This window comes from Pristiophorus japonicus, chromosome 7 (assembly GCF_044704955.1).
Source record: "Pristiophorus japonicus isolate sPriJap1 chromosome 7, sPriJap1.hap1, whole genome shotgun sequence".
NCBI classification, from domain to species: Eukaryota; Metazoa; Chordata; class Chondrichthyes; family Pristiophoridae; genus Pristiophorus; species Pristiophorus japonicus.
This window is the reverse complement of record NC_091983.1, coordinates 235,183,146-235,202,553: the sequence shown is the minus strand read 5'-3', so window position 1 is coordinate 235,202,553 and position 19,408 is coordinate 235,183,146. Positions and strand designations below refer to the sequence as shown.

General features: G+C 48.4%; 1 pseudogene; it reads right to left on the bottom strand.

Moving 5' to 3' along the window:
• Positions 1 to 500: 500 nt before the first annotated feature.
• Positions 501 to 734, bottom strand: LOC139267548 (U2 spliceosomal RNA; annotated as a pseudogene).
• Positions 735 to 19,408: the final 18,674 nt, after the last annotated feature.

Sequence of the window (19,408 nt, the reverse complement as noted above, 5' to 3'; positions counted from 1 at the left end):
CCTTCAAACACTCCCTCCCTCACAGCCCTGTGAGAGAACCTTCACCACACGGACCGCAGTGGTTTAAGAAGGTTCACCACCACCTTCTCAAGAGCGACTTGGGATGGGCAATAAATGCCGGCCTTGCCAGCGACGCCCACATGCAGAGAATGAATGAAATGGTTCTCCCTCCTGCCTGCCCTCTGTCTCTGTCCTGCTGTGGGTGTCAGGAACAAACCATCGATTTTCTCCACAATTGCAGAGAATGTCAATGAATGAAATGACTGCCCTGATCTCAGCATCCCAGCAACATCAGTCACTGCTCCTACAGCACAGTTTACATTGAATTAAAAGGTTGGTGTTTAATTGTAAATTTTTTTTTTTAATGTTTTATTCATTGCCAATCTTTCCAATTCTTTGTCAGATCAACTTGTCAGATCATAAACGCCAAAGGTCACCTTACGCCCAAACAAAGATCACTCTGCGCCAATGATTTTGCTCTTAGCCAAAAGGCCTAGAGCCAAGGCTGCACCGTTCCTGGAAGTACTGCAATACCAGGTTCGTGCATGGAGTTGAATGGGACGTCCCCCACCCATCTCCATGGAGGTGGACGGGGCAAGCCCCCCACCCACCTCCTATTTCCAAAAAGCATAGGAGAACCACCTTCCTGATCCAGGGAGAACCACTTTCTGGTCATGGTTACTCCCCTGTCAGGTCAGTTACGCATGATCTTAGCCAAAAGGCCGAGAAGGGGGCAGGTTGCTAGCGCTGTTGGGGAGGGTTTCAACTAATTAGGCTGGGGATGGGCAACAGGATGTATCATTAGTCATGGAGGCCGGGTCATTGAATATATTAAAGGTGGAGAGAGACAGATTTTGAACGACAAGGGAGTGAAGGGTTATGGGGAGTGGGCAGGGAAGTGGAGCTAATTCCAAGATCAGATCAGCCATGATCTTATTAAATGGCGGAGCAGGCAAGAGGGGCCAGTGGCCTACTCCTGCTCCTATTTCTTATATTAGAAAGGAGAAACAAGGTGCACGAAGGATTGGGGAGACAGATAGCACTAGAGTAAGAAATAGTACGATATTCGGTAGGGTCAGACTAAGAAAGAACACAAGAAGGTGTAAGAGCGGTTTACAGTGCATGTGTGTGAATGCATGAAGTGTGGTAAATGAGGTTGGTGAGCTGCAAGCACAAATAGACAGATGGGAATATGATGTTGTGGCGATAACAGAGATCTGGCTCAATAAAGGGCTGGATTGGGTATTAAATATTCCTGGAAATAAGGTGTTCAGGAAAGAAAGGGAAGGAAAGAAAGGAGGTGGGGTGGCAGTATTGATTAAGGAGATTATTACAGTGCTGGAAGAGAGGATGTCTTGAAGGGGTCAAGGACAGAATCTATTTGGTTAGAGTTGAGAAACAATCGAGGTGCCATTAAACTACTAGGTGTATTCTATAAGTCACCAACTAGTGGGAAGGATATAGAGCAGCAAATCTGCAGGGAAATTACAGAGAGGTGCAAGAACTATAGAGTACTGATAGTAGGGGACTTCAACTATCCTAATATAGGTGGGATAGTAATAGTGTAAAGGGCAGAGAGGGCGAAGAATTTCTGAAGTGTGTTCAGGAGAACTTTCTTGAACAGTACGTTTCTGGCCCAATGAGGAAGGAGACATTGCTGGATCTGGTTCTGGGAATGAGGTGGGTCAAGTAGAGCAAGTGGCAGTAGGGGAGGATATAGGGAACAGTGATCATAGTATCATAAGGTTTAGATAGGGAGCAATCTAGAGTAAAAATACTTAATTGGAAGAAAGCCAATTTCAGTGGGTTAAGAATGGATCTTGTTATGTCCAGAATAGAGTAATGTGATTGAGTACTGTCGACGTGAGTAAGTGTGACCAAAGTCTCTTTATTCTAACTTCAGAGTGTTGGAACAGCATGGGAGGCCTGCTTATATACAGTGCTCCCAAGGGATGCTGGGATCCCTTGGAACTCCAACAGACATGCCCTCTGGTGGCGGTAGAATGCTGGTTACACAGGGTTGCATATATAACATCACTCCCTCCCAAAGTCAATAGTACACTTATTTACAGGGTGAGACGATCTGGGGCTTTTCGCTCTCTCGTTAATCACCTCGGTACAAATGCAGGTGCAGGTGAGTTGGTTGGTTCTTCACTGGGCTGCTGCGTAGCTAATCTTTCTGGGCTGCAGAGGGTGATGAGTTCAGCTTCATGGTCAACCGTGATGTCGGTTGCCACTTGTGTGTGCGTCGGAGGGTCGAAATTGGTGGTGTCCTCTTCAGGATGCTCATGGCTTTCTGTGAATCGCAGTTTGGTTTAGTCCAAGTGCTTTCTTCAAGTTAGTCCATTTGCGACTTTGACCTGAAACACCCTACTCCCTTCTTTGGCCACGAGAGTGCCAGCAAGCGATTTTGGACCATGTCCATAGTTGAGTACAAATACAGGGTCATTGACTTCAATATGGCATGACAAACTTGCGCGATCATGGTACATGCTTCGTTGATGCCGCCTGCCCTCGACATGATCATGGAGATCAGGATGGACTAGAGAGAGCCTTGTGTTGAGTGCCCTTTTCATGAGCAGTTCGGCATGGGGAACCCCGGTGAGAGAGTGGCGTCTGGTAGCTGAGCAGGACTTGGGACAGGCGGGTCTGCAGGAAGCCTTCCGACACGTGTTTCAAGCTTTGCTTGATGGTTTGGACTGCCCGTTCTGGCTGGTGATTGGATGCGGGCTTGAACGGGGCAGATGTGACAAGCTTGATCCCATTGCAGGTCATGAATTCCTTGAATTCAGCGCTGGTGAAGCACGGCCCATTGTCGCTGACAAGGACATCAGGCAGGCCGTGTGTGGAAAACATGGCTCGTAGGTTTTCGATGGTGGCAGTGGACGTGCTTTCAGATATTATTACACACTCAATCCACTTTGAATAAGCATCCACAACAACCAGGAACATTTTGCCTAGAAACGGGCCAGCGAAGTCAACGTGGATCCTAGACCACGGTTTGGAGGGCCGTGACCACAAACTTAGCGGTGCCTCCCTGGGTGCATTGCTTAGTTGAGAGCAAGTGTTGCATTGGCGCACGCAATACTCCAAATCTGAGTCAATGCCAGGCCACCACACATGGGATCTGGCTATTGTTTTCATCATTACTATGCCAGGGTGGGTACTGTGTAGGTCGCGTATAAATGTTTCCCTGCCTTTCTTGGGCTAAACCACGCGATTACCCCACAAAAGACAGTCCGCCTGTATGGACATTTCGTCTTTACTCCGCTGGAACGGCTGGATCTCTTCATGCATCTCCACTGGGACGCCGGACCAGCTCCCATGGACAAGGGACAGGAAAGGATCCTGGCTGGTCCAGCTCCTGATCTGGTGGGCCGTAACGGGTGACTATTCATTTTCAAATGCATCGATCACCAAGAGCGAGTCTGCAGGCTGTGCCATTTCCACACCGGTGATGGGCAATGGTAGCCGACTGAGGGCGTCAGCGCTGTTCTCTGTGCCTGGCCTGTGGCGAATTATATAGCTATATGTAGACAGCTTGAGTGCCCATCTTTGGATGCTAGCACAGGCATTGGTATTGATACCTTTGCTCTCTGAGAATAGCTATATGAGTGGCTTATGGTCAGTTTTTAACTCAAATTTAAACCCAGATACTGATGCATTTTTTTTACCCCGTAAACGCATGCTGGAGCTTCTTTTTCAATCATGCTACAGGCCGTTTCGGCCTTGGACAAGCTCCTGGATGCATAAGCGACCGATTGCAATGTTCCCAATTCGTTTGCTTGTAACACACACCCGACCCTGTACGAAGACACATCTCAAGCTAGCATTAACGTTTACAAGGATCATGCAGGACAAGCAGTTTGTTCGAACATAACAGATTTCGGGCTTTCTCAAAGGCTGTCTCTTGTGATTTCCCCCATACCCAGCCATGTCCCTTGCGTAGCAACACGTGTCGGGGTTCGAGCAAGATGCTTAACCTGGTTAGGAAATTACCCAAATAATTGAGGAGTCCCAGGAACGACTGCAACTCCGTCACATTCTTTGTTCTCGGCGTGTTCTTGATGGCCTCCATCTTGGCGTTAGTGGGTATGATGCCATCTACCGCAATTCTTCTCCCTAAGAACTCGACCTCTGTCGCCAGGAAAACATACTTCGAGCGTTTAAACCTGAGTCGCACACGATCTAGCCGAATTAGAACCTCTTCCAGGTTCTGCAAGTGCTCGATGGTGTCCCAACCTGTGATCAGTATGTTGTCCTGAAAAACCACGGTGAGCGGAACTGACTTTAGCAGATTCTCCATGTTCCTTTGAAAAATAGCCGCTGCCAATCGAATTTCAAACAGGCATCTATTGTCGATGAACAGACCTTTGTGCGTGTTGATGCAGGTGAGGCCTTTCAAAGATTCCGCCAGTTCCTGCGTCATGTAGGCCGAGGTCAGGTCCAACTTGGTGAACACCTTTCCTCCTGCCAGCGTCGCAAATAGGTCATCTGCCTTGGGTAGTGGGTACTGGTCCTGTGGCGAAAAACAGTTAATCGTTTATTTATAGTCCCCGCAAATTCTGACCGTGCCATCGCCCTTGAGAACCGGAACAATCGGACTGACCAACTCGTTGAACTCCACCGGCGCGATGATGCTCTCTCGTTGCAGCCTGTCTAGCTCGATCTCCACTTTCTCTCGCATCACAGATGGCACTGCCCGTGCCTTGTGGTGGATGGGTCATGTACCGGGAATCAAGTGGATCTGCACCTGTGACCCGAGAAACTTCCGATTCCTGGCTCAAACAATGACAGAAACTTGCTCAGAACCTGGGCACATGAGGCGTCGTCGATGGACGAAAGCGCTCGGATGTCGTTCCAGTTCCAGCGGATTTTTCCCAGCCAGCTTCTGCCGAATAGTGTGGGGCCAGCTCCTGGTACTATCCAGAGTGGTAGTTCGTGCACTGCTCCATCATAGGAGACTTTTACTGCTGTACTGCCAATTACAGGGATCAGCTCTTTCGTGTAAGTTCTCAGCTTGGTGTGAATGGGACTCAGCTTGGGCCTGTGTGCCTTGTTGCACCACAGCCTGTCGAAGGCCTTTTTGCTCATTGTGGACTGACGAGCACCCATGTCCATTTCCACGGATACTGGAATTCCATTTAGTTCAACTTTTAACATGATCGGTGGACATTTCGTGGTGAAGGTATGTACCCCATACACTTCTGCCTCCTCGGTTTGAGTCTCTAGTTCAGTTTGATCTGCCATGGATCGGTCTTCCTCTGCAACGTGGTGGCTTGCAGAGTTTGCAGCTCGGCTGCACATTCGCTGAAGGTGTCCCATTGTTCCACAGCCTTTGCACGCATCGTGTTTGAAGCAGCATTGATGGGTTCGATGATCACCTCCGCAGCGCCAACAAGGTGTTAACTGACGCGCATTAACGCTTGATAGTTGTGTCTGAGACATCTGAGGTCATGCAGCTGCAGGCGTGTACATTCTGCCATATGCATTCCTGCCTGAAAACGACGTTACTTTGTGTACAGTACTTGCCGAAACATCTTTATGTTGCAAAATTTGTTTGGTGTTCTGTCTGGTGGACATAAATGCCTGGGCTATTGTTATGGCTTTGCTCAGGTTCGGTGTTTGAACAGTCAATAGTTTGCGAAGGATAACCACATGGCCAATGCCAAGCACAAAAAAGTCTCTTAGCATTTGCTCCAAGAATCCATCAAATTTGCAATGTCCCACAAGGCGCCTTAGTTCGGCAACGTAGCTCACCACTTCCTGGCCTTCAGACAGTTGACAAATCGATACCTTGCCATCAGAATGCTCTCCTTCGGATTTACATACTCCCGGACCAGCGTGCACAGTTCTTCATACAATTTGGTTGTTGGTTTCACCACAGCAAGAAGATTCTTCATGAGGCCATAGATTGTTGCCCCGCAGACGGTGAGGAGTATCGCCCTTCGTTTGGCAGCATTCTCATTCCCTTCCAGCTCATTGGCCACGAAGTATTGGTCGAATCACTCCACGAAGGTCTCCCAATCGTCCTCTTCTGAGAATTTCTCCAGTATACCAAAAGTTCTCCGCATTTTCGCATGATGGTGCGTTATCTCGTCGCCAGTTGTTATGTCCAGAATAGAGTAATGTGATTGAGTACTGTAGACATGAGTAAGTGTGACCTTAATCTCTTTATTCTAATTCCAGAATGTTGGTACAGCATGGGAGGCCTGCTTGTATACAGTGCTCCCAAGGGATGCTGGGATCCCTTAGGACTCCAACAGATATGCCCTCTGGTGGCGGTAGAATGCTGGTTACATAGGGTTGCATTCATAATAGATATGGTCCGTGTAAATTGCAATGTGTGGACACATGGCTGATGACATTTAATGCATAAAAGTGTGGAGTGATACATTTTGGCAGGAAGAACGATGAGAGGCAATATAAACTATAGGGTACAATTTTAAATGGGAGAGACCTGGGGGTATATGTCGACAAACCATTGAAAGTGGCAGGGCAGGTTGAGAAAGCCGTTGAAAAAGCATAAGAGATCCTGGGCTTCATCAATAGATGCATAGAATACAAAACCAAGGAAGTGATGATGGATGTTCCAGATACTTAAATTGGGAACTAAATATTCCAGGATACTTAATTTTTAGAAGAGATAGGGAAAATGGAAAAGAAGGATGGAGAGCCCTGATAATAAATGGAAAAATACATTGAATCATACATAGAAAATAGGTGCAGAAGTAGGCCATTCAGTCCTTCGAGCCTGCACCACCATTCAATAAGATCATGGCTGATCATTCCCTCAGTACTCCTTTCCTGCTTTCTCTCCATACCCCTTGATCCCTTTAGCCATAAGTGCCATATCTAACTCCCTCTTGAATATATACAATGAACTGGCATCAGCAACTCTCTGCGGCAGGGAATTCCACAGGTTAACAACTCTCTGAGTGAAGACTTTTATCCTCATCTCAGTCCTAAATGGCCTACCCCTTATCCTCAGACTATGTCCCCTGGTTCTGGACATCCCCAACATCGGGAACATTCTTCCTGCATCTAGCCTGTCCAGTCCCATCAGAACTTTATATGTTTCTATGAGATCCCCGCTCATCCTTCTAAATTCCAGTGAATAAAGACCCAGTCGATCCAGTCTCTCCTCATATGTCAGTCCCGCCATCCTGGGGATCATTCTAGTGAACCTTTGCTGCACTCCCTCAATAGCAAGAACGTCCTTCCTCAGATTAGGAGAACAAAACTGAACACAATATTCCAGGTGAGGCCTCACTAAGTCCCTGTACAACTGCAGTAAGACTTCCCTGTTTCTATACTCAAATCCCCTAGTTATGAAGGCCAACAAACCATTTGCCTTCTTCACCACCTGCTGTACCTGCATGCCAACTTTCAATGATTGATGTACCGTGACACCCAGATCTCGTTGCACCTCCCCTTTTCATAATCTGCCACCATTCAGATAATATTCTGCCTTCGTGTTTTTGCCCCCAAAATGGATAACCTCATATTTATCCATATTATACTGCATCTGCCATGCGTTTGCCCACTCATCTAACTTGTCCAAGTCACCCTGCAGCCTCTGAGCATCCTCCTCAGAGCTTACACTACCACCCAGCTTAGTGTCAGCTGCAAACTTGGAGATATTACACTCAATTCCTTCATCTAAATCATTAATGTAGATTATAAATAGCTGGGGTGCCAGCAGTGAGCCCTGCAGCACCCCACTAGTCACTGCCTGCCATTCTGAAAAGGACCCATTTATCCCGACTCTCTACTTCCTGTCTGCCAACCAGTTCTCTATCCACGTCAGTACATTACCCCCAATACCATGTGCTTTAATTTTGCACCCTAATCTCTTGTGTGGGAACTTGTCAAAAGCCTTTTGAAAGTCCAAATACACCACATGCACTGGTTCTCCTTTGTCCACTCTACTAGTTACATCCTCAAAAAATTCTAGAAGATTTGTCAAGCATGATTTCCCTTTCATAAATCCATACTGACTTGGACTGATCCTGTCACTGCTTTCCAAATGCGCTGCTATTTCATCTCTAATAATTGATTCCAACATTTTCCCCACTACTGATGTCAGGCTAACCGGTCTTTAATGCTGTTTTCTCTCTCCCTCCTTTTTTAAAAAGTGGTGTTACATTAGCTACCCTCCAGTCCATAGGAACTGATCAGAGTTGATAGACTGTTGGAAAATGATCACCAATGCATCCACTATTTCTAGGACCACTTCCTTAAGTACTCTGGGATGCAGACTTTCAGGCCACGGGCATTTATCGGCCTTCAATTTCCCTAATACAATTTCCTGACTGATAAGGATTTCCTTCAGTTCCTCCTTCTCACCAGACACTCGGTCCCCTCGTATTTCCGAAAGGTTATATGTCTCTTACTTCGTGAAAACAGAACCAAAGTATTCGTTCAATTGGTCTGCGGTTTCTTTCTTCCCCATTATAAATTCACCTGATTCTGACTGCAAGGGACCTACATTTGTCTTCATTAATCTTTTTCTCTTCATATAGCTGTAGAAGCTTTTTCAGTCGGTTTTTATGTTCCCAGCAAGCTTCCTCTCATATTCTATTTTCCCCTCCTAATTGAACCCTTTGTCCTCCTCTGCTGAATTCTAAATTTCTCCCAGGCCTCAGGGTTGCTTCTTTCTCTGGCCAATTTACATGCCTCTTCCTTGGATTTTACACTATCCCTAATTTCCCTTGTTAGCCACGGTTGAATCACCTTCCCCGTTTTATTTTTACTCCAGACAGGGATGCACAATCGTTGAATTTCATCCATGTGATCTTGAAATGTTTGCCATTGCCAATTCATCATCAACTCTTTATGTATCATTCACCAGTTTATTCTAGCCAATTCACGTCTCATACCATCGAAGTTACCTTTCCTTAAGTTCAGGACCCTTGTCTCTGAATTAACTGTGTCACTCTCCATCTTAATAAAGAATTCTACCATATTATGGTCACTCTTCCCCAAGCGGCCTCGCACAACAAGATTGCTAATTAGTCCTTTCTCATTGCACATCACCCAGTCTAGGATGGCCAGCTCTCTAGTTGGTTCCTTGACATATTTGTCCAGAAAACCATCCCTAATACACTCCAGGAAATCCTCCTCCACCGTACTGCTACCAGTTTGGCGAGCCCAATCTATATGTAGATTAAAGTCGCCCATGGTACCTTTATTGCGCAAATCCCTAATTTCTTGTTTGATGCTGTCCCCAACCTCACTACTACTGTTTGGTGGTCTGTACACAACTCCCACTCGCGTTTTCTGTCCTTTGGTATTCCGCAGCTGTACCATACAGATTCCACATCATCCAAGCTAATGTCCTTCCTTATTAGTGCGTTAATTTCCTCTTTAACCAGCAATGCTACCCCACCTCCTTTTCCTTTCTGTCTATCCTTCCTGAATGTTGAATACCACTGGATGCAGAGTTCCCAGCCTTGGCCACCCTGGAGCCATGTCTCTGTAATCCCAAATATATCATATTCGTTAATAGCTGCCTGCGCAGTTAATTCGTCCACCTTATTACGAATAATCCTCGCATTGAGGCACAGAGTCAGGCTTGTCTTTTTAACACTCTTTGCCCCTTTAGAATTTTGATGTCATGTTGCCCTTTTTGATTTTTGCCTTGGATTTCTCTGCCCTCCACTTTTACTTTTGTTGTTTCTATCTTTTACTTCTGCCCCCATTTTACTTCCCTCTGTCTCCTTACATAGGTTCCCATCCCCCTGCCATTTTAGATTAAACCCTCCCCAATAGCACTAGCAAACACTCCGCCTAGGACATCGTTTCTGGTCCTGCCCAGATGCAGACCGTCCGGTTTGTACTGGTCCCCCCTCCCCCAGATCCATTTCCAATATTCCAGAAATTTGAATCCCTCCCCCTTGCACCATTCCTCAAGCCACGTAATCTTCTGAGCTATCCTGCATTTCCTACTTGACTAGCACGTGGTACTGGTAGCAATCCTGAGATTACTACCTTTGAGGTCCTACTTTTTACTTTATCTCCTAGCTCCCTAAACTCAGATTGTAGGACCTCATCCCATTTTTTACCTATATTGTTGGTACCTATATGTACCACAACAGCTGGCTGTTCATCCACCCCCTGCAGAATGTGCTGCAGCCGCTCCGAGACATCCTTGACCCTTGCACCAGGGAGGCAACATACCATCGTGGAGTCTCGTTTTCAGCCTATCTATTCCCCTTACAATAGAATCTCCTATCACTATAGCTCTCCCTGTCGTTTTCCTGCCCTCCTGTGCAGCAGAGCTACCCCTGGTGCCATGGACTTGGCTGCTGCTGCCTTCCCCTGATGAGTCATCTTCCCCCAACAATACCCAAGGTGGTGTATCTGTTTTGGAGGAAGATGCCCGGTGGGGACCCCTGCACTACCTTCCTTCCACTGCTCTTCTTGATGGTCACCCATTCCCTATCTGTCTGAGTAACCTTTACCTGCGGTGTGACCAACTCACTAAACATGCTATTCACGAGATCGTCAGCATCGCAGATGCTCCAGGCTTAATATCCAGGGGTTAACATCCAGAGGTTAATATCCAGGGTAAATATCCAGGTTAATATCCAAGGTTAATATCCAGGGTTAATATCTAGGTTTAATATCCAGGATTAATATCCAGGGTTAATATCCACTGCCTTTCTGTTACACACCATTAATCAGTGGTTGGGCCCCAGCTGGAGTATTGTGTCCAATTCTGGGCACCACACTTTAGGGAGGATGTCAAGGCCTTGGAGAGGGTGCAGAGGAGATTTACTGGAATGGTACCAGGGATGAGAAACTTCAGTTATGTGGAGACTGGAGAAGCTGGGATTGTTCTCCTGAGAGTAGAAAAAGGTGATTTAATAGAGGTTTTCAAAATCATGAGGGGTTTTGATAGGAGAGTAAATCAGGAGAATGTTGTTTATGCAGAGAGTTGATGTGATCTAGAATGCACTGCCTGAAAGGGCGGTGGGAGCAGATTTAATAGTAACTTTCAAAAGGGCATTTGATAAATACTTGAAAAGGAAAAATTTCCAGGCTATGGGGAAAGAGCAGGAGAGTGGGACTAATTGGATAGATCTTTCAAAGAGCCGGCACAGGCCCGATGGGCCGAAAGGCCTCCTTCTGTTCTGTGAGATTCTGTGATTCTCTGAACACCACGACACCGGAATGGAGACATTCCACACTTCCTGCTCCTCCCGTGTTCCCCAATCATCTTCCTGAGGTATTGGGGTTTACGGACCAACTGAGGGACATGGGAACATCTAAAGGGGGCGATCTTTACCCCGGGACATCTCAAACTCACCACAACCCAACATCAGCAAAATCAAAGCAGCAGCAATATTGAGACAAACAGATTGATGGGAGTGACATTTCAATCTGCGCATCGCAAAAGGAAAGTTGTTTAAAGAGGATATTGGAAGTGAGAATCAATCCCGCCTGATGTGGACTTTCTGGACCCCAACCTGATCCTCATGAATATTTCCTGGGATGGATGAGCTGCTTCGGGGAGTTTACAGAAGGTTCAGAGAGCGACAAATCATCTTTATTCATGAAATACTAAGCTTGATTCTCTGGTAGTTTATTGTGCCTGCGAGCGTATCTGTGTCGATTTGTGGATAGCTGTGTGTGTGTGTGTGTGTCTTTGTGTGTTTGTATAAATGTGTCAGTCATTGTGAGCGGGCGTGAGTGTGTGTGTGTGTGTGTGTGTGTGAATGTGTGTGTGTGTCTGAGTGTGGGTGTGTGTGAGTTTGTGTGTCTGAGTGTGAGTGTGTGAGAGTGGTTGTGGGTGTGTGTGAATGTGCGTGTCTGAATGTGGGTGTGTGTGAGTTTGTGTGTCTGAGTGTGAGTGTGGGTGTGGGTGTGTAATTGAGTGTGTGTGTCAGATGGAGCAGCATCTTTGTGTGTTTGTTTTAGTGTGAGTCGTTGTTCATGTGAGTCTGAGTGTGAGTGTGCAGTCCCTCAGTACTGCCCTTCTGACAGTGCAGTGCTCCCTCAGTACTGCCCCTCTGACAGTGCAGCACTCCTTCAGTACTGCCACTTCCTCAGTATTACCTCACCGACAGTGCAGCACTCATTCAGTACTGCTCCCCTGACAGTGCAGCACTCCCTCAGTACTGCTCCCCTGACAGTGCAGCACTCCCTCAGTACTGCCCCTCCGACAGTGCAGCACTCCCTCAGTCATCATCGTCATAGGCAGTCCCTCGAACAAATTCACAGGTGTTTCGATGAAGGACCCGATATTCCAGTCTTGAACTCCAATTGAGGGGATGGAAGATGCCTGTGCGTGAATTTTTTAAACATGTTGTGACTGTTGCACACCAGGCACCACACGGGCTTGACAGAGCTATATCTTGGTCCAGTGGCAAGGGTTAACCAAGACGACTGGAGACCTGCTCTCCTGCACGGACCTAGCGTGCACATATCACAGTGTGGGCTGGCCCGTGCTGCCCCTGGGCCCTCGGCTCTTCTGGGCCGCGTACCATCATTTGTCGCACCTCCGCCACAATCTCTCGCCGGTCCTCCACCATAAACATTCACCGCATCTCGCCACAAGCACTCGCCGCTCATGCGCCCCGGCCTTCCCACTCCCCTGTACCTGCCGAGGTTCCTGCCCACGCTCCAAAACGGCAACCAGGGTTTTGATGACGTCACCTAGTCGCCCAGCTCAAAATCCTTGGAGCAGCTCGCGCTGGAGGTTGAATTGGTATGCCACTCCAGCTCTTTTGTATCCCGACCTGTGGAGCTTTTCTCTTGCAGGTCCTCCCTCAGTACTGCCCCACTGACAATGCAGCACTCCCTCAGTACTGCCACTCTAACAGTGCAGCACTCCCTCAGTACTGCCGCACTGACAGTGCAGCACTATCTCAATACTGTTGTTGCAACAGTGCAGCTCTCTATCAGTACTGCCGCTCTGACGGGGCAGCACTCCCTCAGTACTGCCCTTCCGACAGTGCAGCGCTCTCTCAGTACTGTCGCTTCTACAGGGCAGCACTCCCTCAGTACTGCCGCTCTGACAGTGCAGCGCTCCCTCAGTACTGTCGCTTCGACAGTGCAGTGTTCCCTCAGTACTGCTGCTCTGACAGTGCAGCACTCCCTCAGTACTGCCCCCTCTGACATTGGAGTGTTCCCTCAGTACTGCCCCCTCTGACAGGGCAGCACTCCCTCAGAATGCCGCTCTGACAGTGCAGCACTCCCTCAGTATGCCGCTCTGATAGTGCAGCACTCCATCAGTACTGCCCCTCTGACAGTGCAGCACTCCCTCAGTACTGCCGCTCTGGCAGTGCAGCATTCCCTCAGTACTGCCGCTCTGACAGTGCAGCACTCCATCAGTTACACGCTCAGAATGTCGGCCTGTGGGAAAGGATTTGTTGAGCAACTATTAGAGTATAGAGTGTCTCTGTGGTGAGCGGAGAGATCTGTCGAGGGAGGTGAATCCCTGAGATCACAGAACGATGTAATGCCCTGGGATGGGAGATGATTGTGGAAACAACCTTGTCTTCTCACAAGGTTCACGTTATGTGAGAAAGATTTTAACCAGAATAAGCTGTGAGTGATCAGCAGCACATTCCAAAGCCCAGAGCCTCTGGGAATGGGCCTTCATTCCCTGTAATTGATTCTCAGCCGTTTGGTTCCAGTGAGGAGAATTATAGCAGAGAATGCGAGGTTAGGAAGGAGCATTAAACACTCAGAGGCTTTCAGCACAATCCTGCACCAAGAAAGCTATTTCTCGACAACAAATATCTCCTTCGAGCGGAGAAGGTCCAGGGGAGATTTAATAGAGGTGTTCACAATTATCAGTGGCTTTGATCGAGTAAATAAGGAGGAACTGTTTCCAGTGGCAGGAGGCTCGGTAACCAGAGGACACAGATCTAAGGTCATTGGCTAAAGACCCAGAGGGGAGATGAGGAGAAATGTTGTGATCTGGAATGCGCTGCCTGAAAGGGCGGTGGGAGCAGATTCAATCGTAACTTTCAAAGGGAATTGGATAAATACTTGAAGGGGAAAGATTTGCAGGGTATGTGGAAAGAGCGGGGAGTGGGATTAATTGGAAGCTCTTTTAAAGAGCCGGCACAGGCCCGATGGGCCGAATGGCCCCCCCTGTGCTGTCTGATTCTGTGATTCTATGAAACTGTGACAGACTCTGACAGCAGCTCTGCGCAGATTGTGAGGCGACTCACAGATGATTCACTTTCTCCTGCGATCGGCCTTTTACATTTCTCACTGAGTGAGCTCACGATCTTTCATTTTATTGCCACGATTGTCCGTTTAATCATTGGGGGAAATTATTGCTGCTTTTTCCTGATTTCCCAGTTTCTGATGAACCTTTACATTATTTAACAGCCAGTGTGAGGCGAAGGTTTATTTTGGAGACTGTGCTCACAGACTGGTATTATGGTCTGTATGACCATTACCTGCTCAGAGACTGTGTCAGCACAGGTTTAATAGCTTCACACAATCCAGTCAGTCCCTTAGGTTTCTCAACACAAGAGTCGCTGCTCACAAATACTGCAATAAATGTGGCAATGAGCAAGATGGCATTTTCACCACAGATACATTTCAATTCACAGAAGTGTTATAAAGTGAAGGGTTTGATGTGAAAATGGCAGACTGGGGAATTTGCTGAGGTTTGTGGATTTAAGGAAATCCTCTCATTGCAAAAGACGTGTGATTTATGTAACGCATTTCACCACCACAGGAAGTCCCAAAGCGCTTCACAGCCAATGAAGTACTTTTTGAAGTGTTGTCACTGTTGAAATGTAGGAAACGCAACAGCCAATTTGAGCACAGTAAGCTCCCACAAACAGCAATGTGATAATGGTCGATAATCTCTATTTTACGTGATGTTGTTCAGGGATAAATATTGACCAGGATACATGGGAGTGCTCCCCTGCTCTTCTTCAAAATATTGCCATGGGCTTTTATTCATCCACCTGAGAGAACAGACAGGGCCTCAGTTTAATTTCATTAAACAACAGCTTGCATTTATATAGCGCCTCTAACTCAGAAACCCCCCCAAGGCACTTCATAGGTGTGTAATCAGACAATATTTGTAACTGAGACATGGAAGGAGATATTAGGACAGGTGACCAAAAGCTTGGTCTCTGAAGTAGGTTTCAAGGAGCGTCTTAAAGGAGGAGAGAGATCTGTAGGGGTTTAGCGAGAGAATTCCTGAGCTTAGCGCCCAGCCAGCTGAAGGCACAGGCATCAATGGTGGAGCGAAGGGAGTGGGGGATGGACATGAGGCCTGAATTGGAGGGACGCAGAGATCTCGGAGGGTTGTAGGGCTGGAGGAAGTTTCAGAGATAGGGAGGGGTGTAGGGTGGGAGGAGGTTACAGGGATAGGGAGGGGGTTAAAGGGATAGGGAAGGGTGTAGGGTGAGAGGAGGTTACAGGGATAGGGAGGGGTGTAGGGTGAGAGGAGGTTACAGGGATAGGGAGGGGTGTAGGGTGGGAGGGGGTTACAGGGATAGGGAGGGGTGTAGATTGGGAGGAGGTTACAGGGATAGGGTGGAGGTTACAGGGATAGGGAGGGGTGTAGGGTGGGAGGGGATTACAGGGATAGGGAGGGGGTTACAGGGATAGGGAGGGGTGTAGGGTGAGAGGAGGTTACAGGGATAGGGAGGGGTGTAGGGTGAGAGGAGGTTACAGGGATAGGGAGGGGTGTAGGGTGGGAGGGGGTTACAGGGATAGGGAAGGGTGTAGATTGGGAGGAGGTTACAGGGATAGGGTGGAGGTTACAGGGATAGGGAGGGGTGTAGGGTGGGAGGAGTTTACAGGGATAGGGAGGGGGTTACAGTGATAGGGATTACACTATTGTACCTGCGTTAATAACAAAGAGTATCCCTCAGTTTCATTCCTCGGGCAGTGACTGGGGAACGAGAGTGCTGAGGGTCATGGGGACGTCTCTCTGCTTAATCCCATCATCTGATGGAATGATGATCAGATGGACCTTGGAATAAACACCTTGTCTGCGATTCCATTAATCACTGGCAGCAATTAACAGGACATTCAATTGCTGACTAGTTCCCCAACTTGTCATGTAGCAGTCCCGCTGAATCTATGAGATTCAGTATAACAGGTGTGAAGTGGTTGATTCCTTCATCTTCCAGCCCTCTCAAGGTGACTGATTTAATTTGCGATTATAATAGCCTTGGGTTGAGATGTTTTGACAGCAATGATTTTCTGTCCTTGTCGCTCAGTGTCTGAAGCCCAGGACTGGGGATGAGCTTGTTGGTCTGCCTGGTGTCAGAGTGTGGAGTGAGGTGAAAGGTTAAGGCTCAGTACGAGCAGACAGTAATGTTTCTCATCCTTAAGGACCTGTCCAACTCCCTTTTAAAATTATTTATGGAATCAGCTTCCAGATCCCGACAACTCTCTGAGTGAAAACAATTCTCTTCATCGCCCTCTCGATCTTTTGCCAATGATTTTAAATCTATGACCTCTGGTTATGGACCTACACACCAGCAATAATAGTTTTTCTCTATCTTCTCTATCAAAACTCTATCAAAACTCCTCATCATCTTGAAAACCTCTATTATCCTTCTCTGTTCCAAGGAGAACACTCCAAATTTTTCCAACCTCTTCCCAGAACTGAATCCATCATCCCTGCTAATATCCTGGTAAACCCCCTCGCTACCCTCTCTAAGGCCTTTACATATTTCCAGAACTGCAGTGCCCAGAATTGTCCACAAACTCCAGCTGAGGCCTAGCCAATGATTTATAAACTTCAATCATGATCTCTTTGCTTTTATATTCTATGGGCCCAAGTTTACCCCCCGGGGTTAGAACGGCACACTTCCGTGTGTTGCACCGACTTTTTAGAACAGAAACGGCGCCTATTCTTTACCTTGGTATTCTCCCCGCCGTCCGGTCGATCCAGGCCCTTGGCGCAGTGCAGCAGAACGCGTGGAGGGCGGAGCCAGGTCCTGGCGCTGAAAACAGTGCCGGGACCTCTACACATGTGCGCTCGAGTGTGCACGCATGTGCAGTGGCTCCTCGCAGCCCAACGCTCTGCAGGCTGCGTGGGAGAGGCCCGAAGATTGCCATCCCTCGCCCTGGCCGAATAGGCTCCCCAGGCACTGAACTTCGGGACTCGGGCTTCCCTCCTGTTCAGCTCCACCCCCCCTCCCTCCCTCCCATTCAGCTCCTCCTCCTCCCTCCCTCCTGCTCAGCCTCCCTCCCTCCCTCCCGTTCAGCTCTCCCCCTCCCTCCCTCCGTTCAGCCTCCCTCCCTCCCTCCCGTTCAGCTCTCCCCCTCTTCAGCTCTCCCCCTCCCTCCCTCCTGCTCAGCCTCCCTCCCTCCCTCCCGTTCAGCTCTCCCCCTCCCTCCCTCCGTTCAGCCTCCCTCCCTCCCTCCCGTTCAGCTCTCCCCCTCTTCAGCTCTCCCCCTCCCTCCCTCCCGTTCAACCTCCCCACCCTCCCGTTCATCCTCCCCCCTCCCTCCCGTTCAGCCTTCCCCCTCCCTCCCATTCAGCCTTCCCCCCCACTCCTCCCATTCAGCCTCCCTCCCTCCTGTTGATCCTCCCCCCATCCCATTGAGCCTCCCTCCCTCCTGTTCAGCCCTTACCCCCCTACCTCCCACCTCCCATTCAGCCCTTTACCCCCTCCCCCTTCCCTCTCCCCTCCCGTTCAGCCCTGCCCCCCTTCTCTCCCCCCTCCTCTCCCGCCTCTCTCCACTCCCTCCCTGCTCCTCTCCCCCTTCCCTCCCACTCTCTTTCCCCCTCCTCTCCCCCTCCTGGCCCCCTCCTGGCCCCCTCCTCTCCCCCCTCCTCTCCCCCTCTTCTCTTCCCACCCCCCCTTCCCCCCTCACTCTCCCCTCCTGCTCTCCGGCTCCTCCTCTCCCTCCCCCACTTTGACCCACTCCACCCCATCCCTCCTGCTCCCCATCCCCCCTCCTTCCCTTCCCCCGTTCCCCCCTCGTTCCCCCACCTCTCGCTGTCAGAAACACAGAGACTCACTGACAGAGACAGATAGAGAGACACTGACACAGACAGAGAGAGAGAGAGAGACACTGGGGAGGCCCCATCCCAGCACACTTTTGGAGGGCTCCCGGTGCTGCAGTAGGTGAGTAGAAACTTAATCTTTTATTTATTGATTGATTTTTCATTATTTTTTTATTTTTTATTATTTAATTTTTTTGGATTGATTTAATGATTGATTTATTGATTTATTTATCATTTATTATTGATGATGGTTCTTTATTTGTAAAAGTGAAGTGTTTAATATTTGTAAACCCCCCTTCCCCACCCCCCACCCCCCATCTCTCGTTACCTACGCCTGATTTATAAGTTTAGGCAAGGTTTTTCTGAGCGTACAAAAATCGACACTTACTCCATTCTAAGTTAGTTTGTAGTAAGTTTTTGCTGCCTAAACTTGCAAAACAGCCGTAAGTGGCTGGACACGCTCCCTTTTGAAAAAAAAATCTGTTCTATAATGAAACTATTCTAACTCACTAGAACTGGAGCAAACTGAATGCTGAGAATTGCAATTTCTATGATGCTCCATTCTAAACTAGTTGCTCCAAAAAAAATAGGAGCAACTAAGGCCGAAACTTGAGCCCTAAGGCTCTATCTAGTACTGAGGGAGTGCTGCGCTGTCAGAGGGGCAGTACTGAGGGAGTGCTGCACTGTCGGAGGGTCAGTACTGAGGGAGTGTTGCACTGTCGGAGGGTCAGGACGAAAGGAGTTCTGCACTGTCAGAGGGGCAGTGTAAAGTCCTTACTCTATAGCATGAAACCACACGAGGCACATTCTGGGAACAAGGTCACTCTCTGACCTTAACTCTTTATTCACAGGACTCCAAGTGATGGCCCTGCGTGGGAACTCTGTTTTTATACATGTGTGATCAGACAAGGAGTGTCTCCCACAAGTTCACCCCTTGTGGTCAAGGTGTGCATCTAGGTTGAGTGTATACAGTAATACAGTGGTGTTACATTGTGGTTACATACATGACATCACCTTCCCCCCGCAAAGTCTTATTGGGATCATAGGTTTAGTCTTTCAGGTGGTCTACACTCCCTCGTGGAGCATCGCAGTTGGGGCTTTGGTTGTTGGACATTGACGTGAGTGTCTGTCACCTGTGGTGATTCCGGCCTGTCCGGGCTGAACGCAGGGACTGTGCATTCCTCTGATTGCTCTTGTTGCTCATTCACTGGCGGTGTTGTGAGCTCCATCTCATGGTCTTCTTCAGGTTCCTCCGTGTCGTTGCTGAACCTTTTTTCTTGGTCCAGATGCTTACGGCATATCTGACCATTGTTGAGTTTTACCACGATGACCCTATTCCCCTCTTTGTCAATTACAGTACCCTCAAGCCATTTGGGCCCCGTGGCGTGATTGAGGACGAATACAGGATCATTTATTGCTATACATCTCCCCCTCGTATTACGGTCATGGTACTCG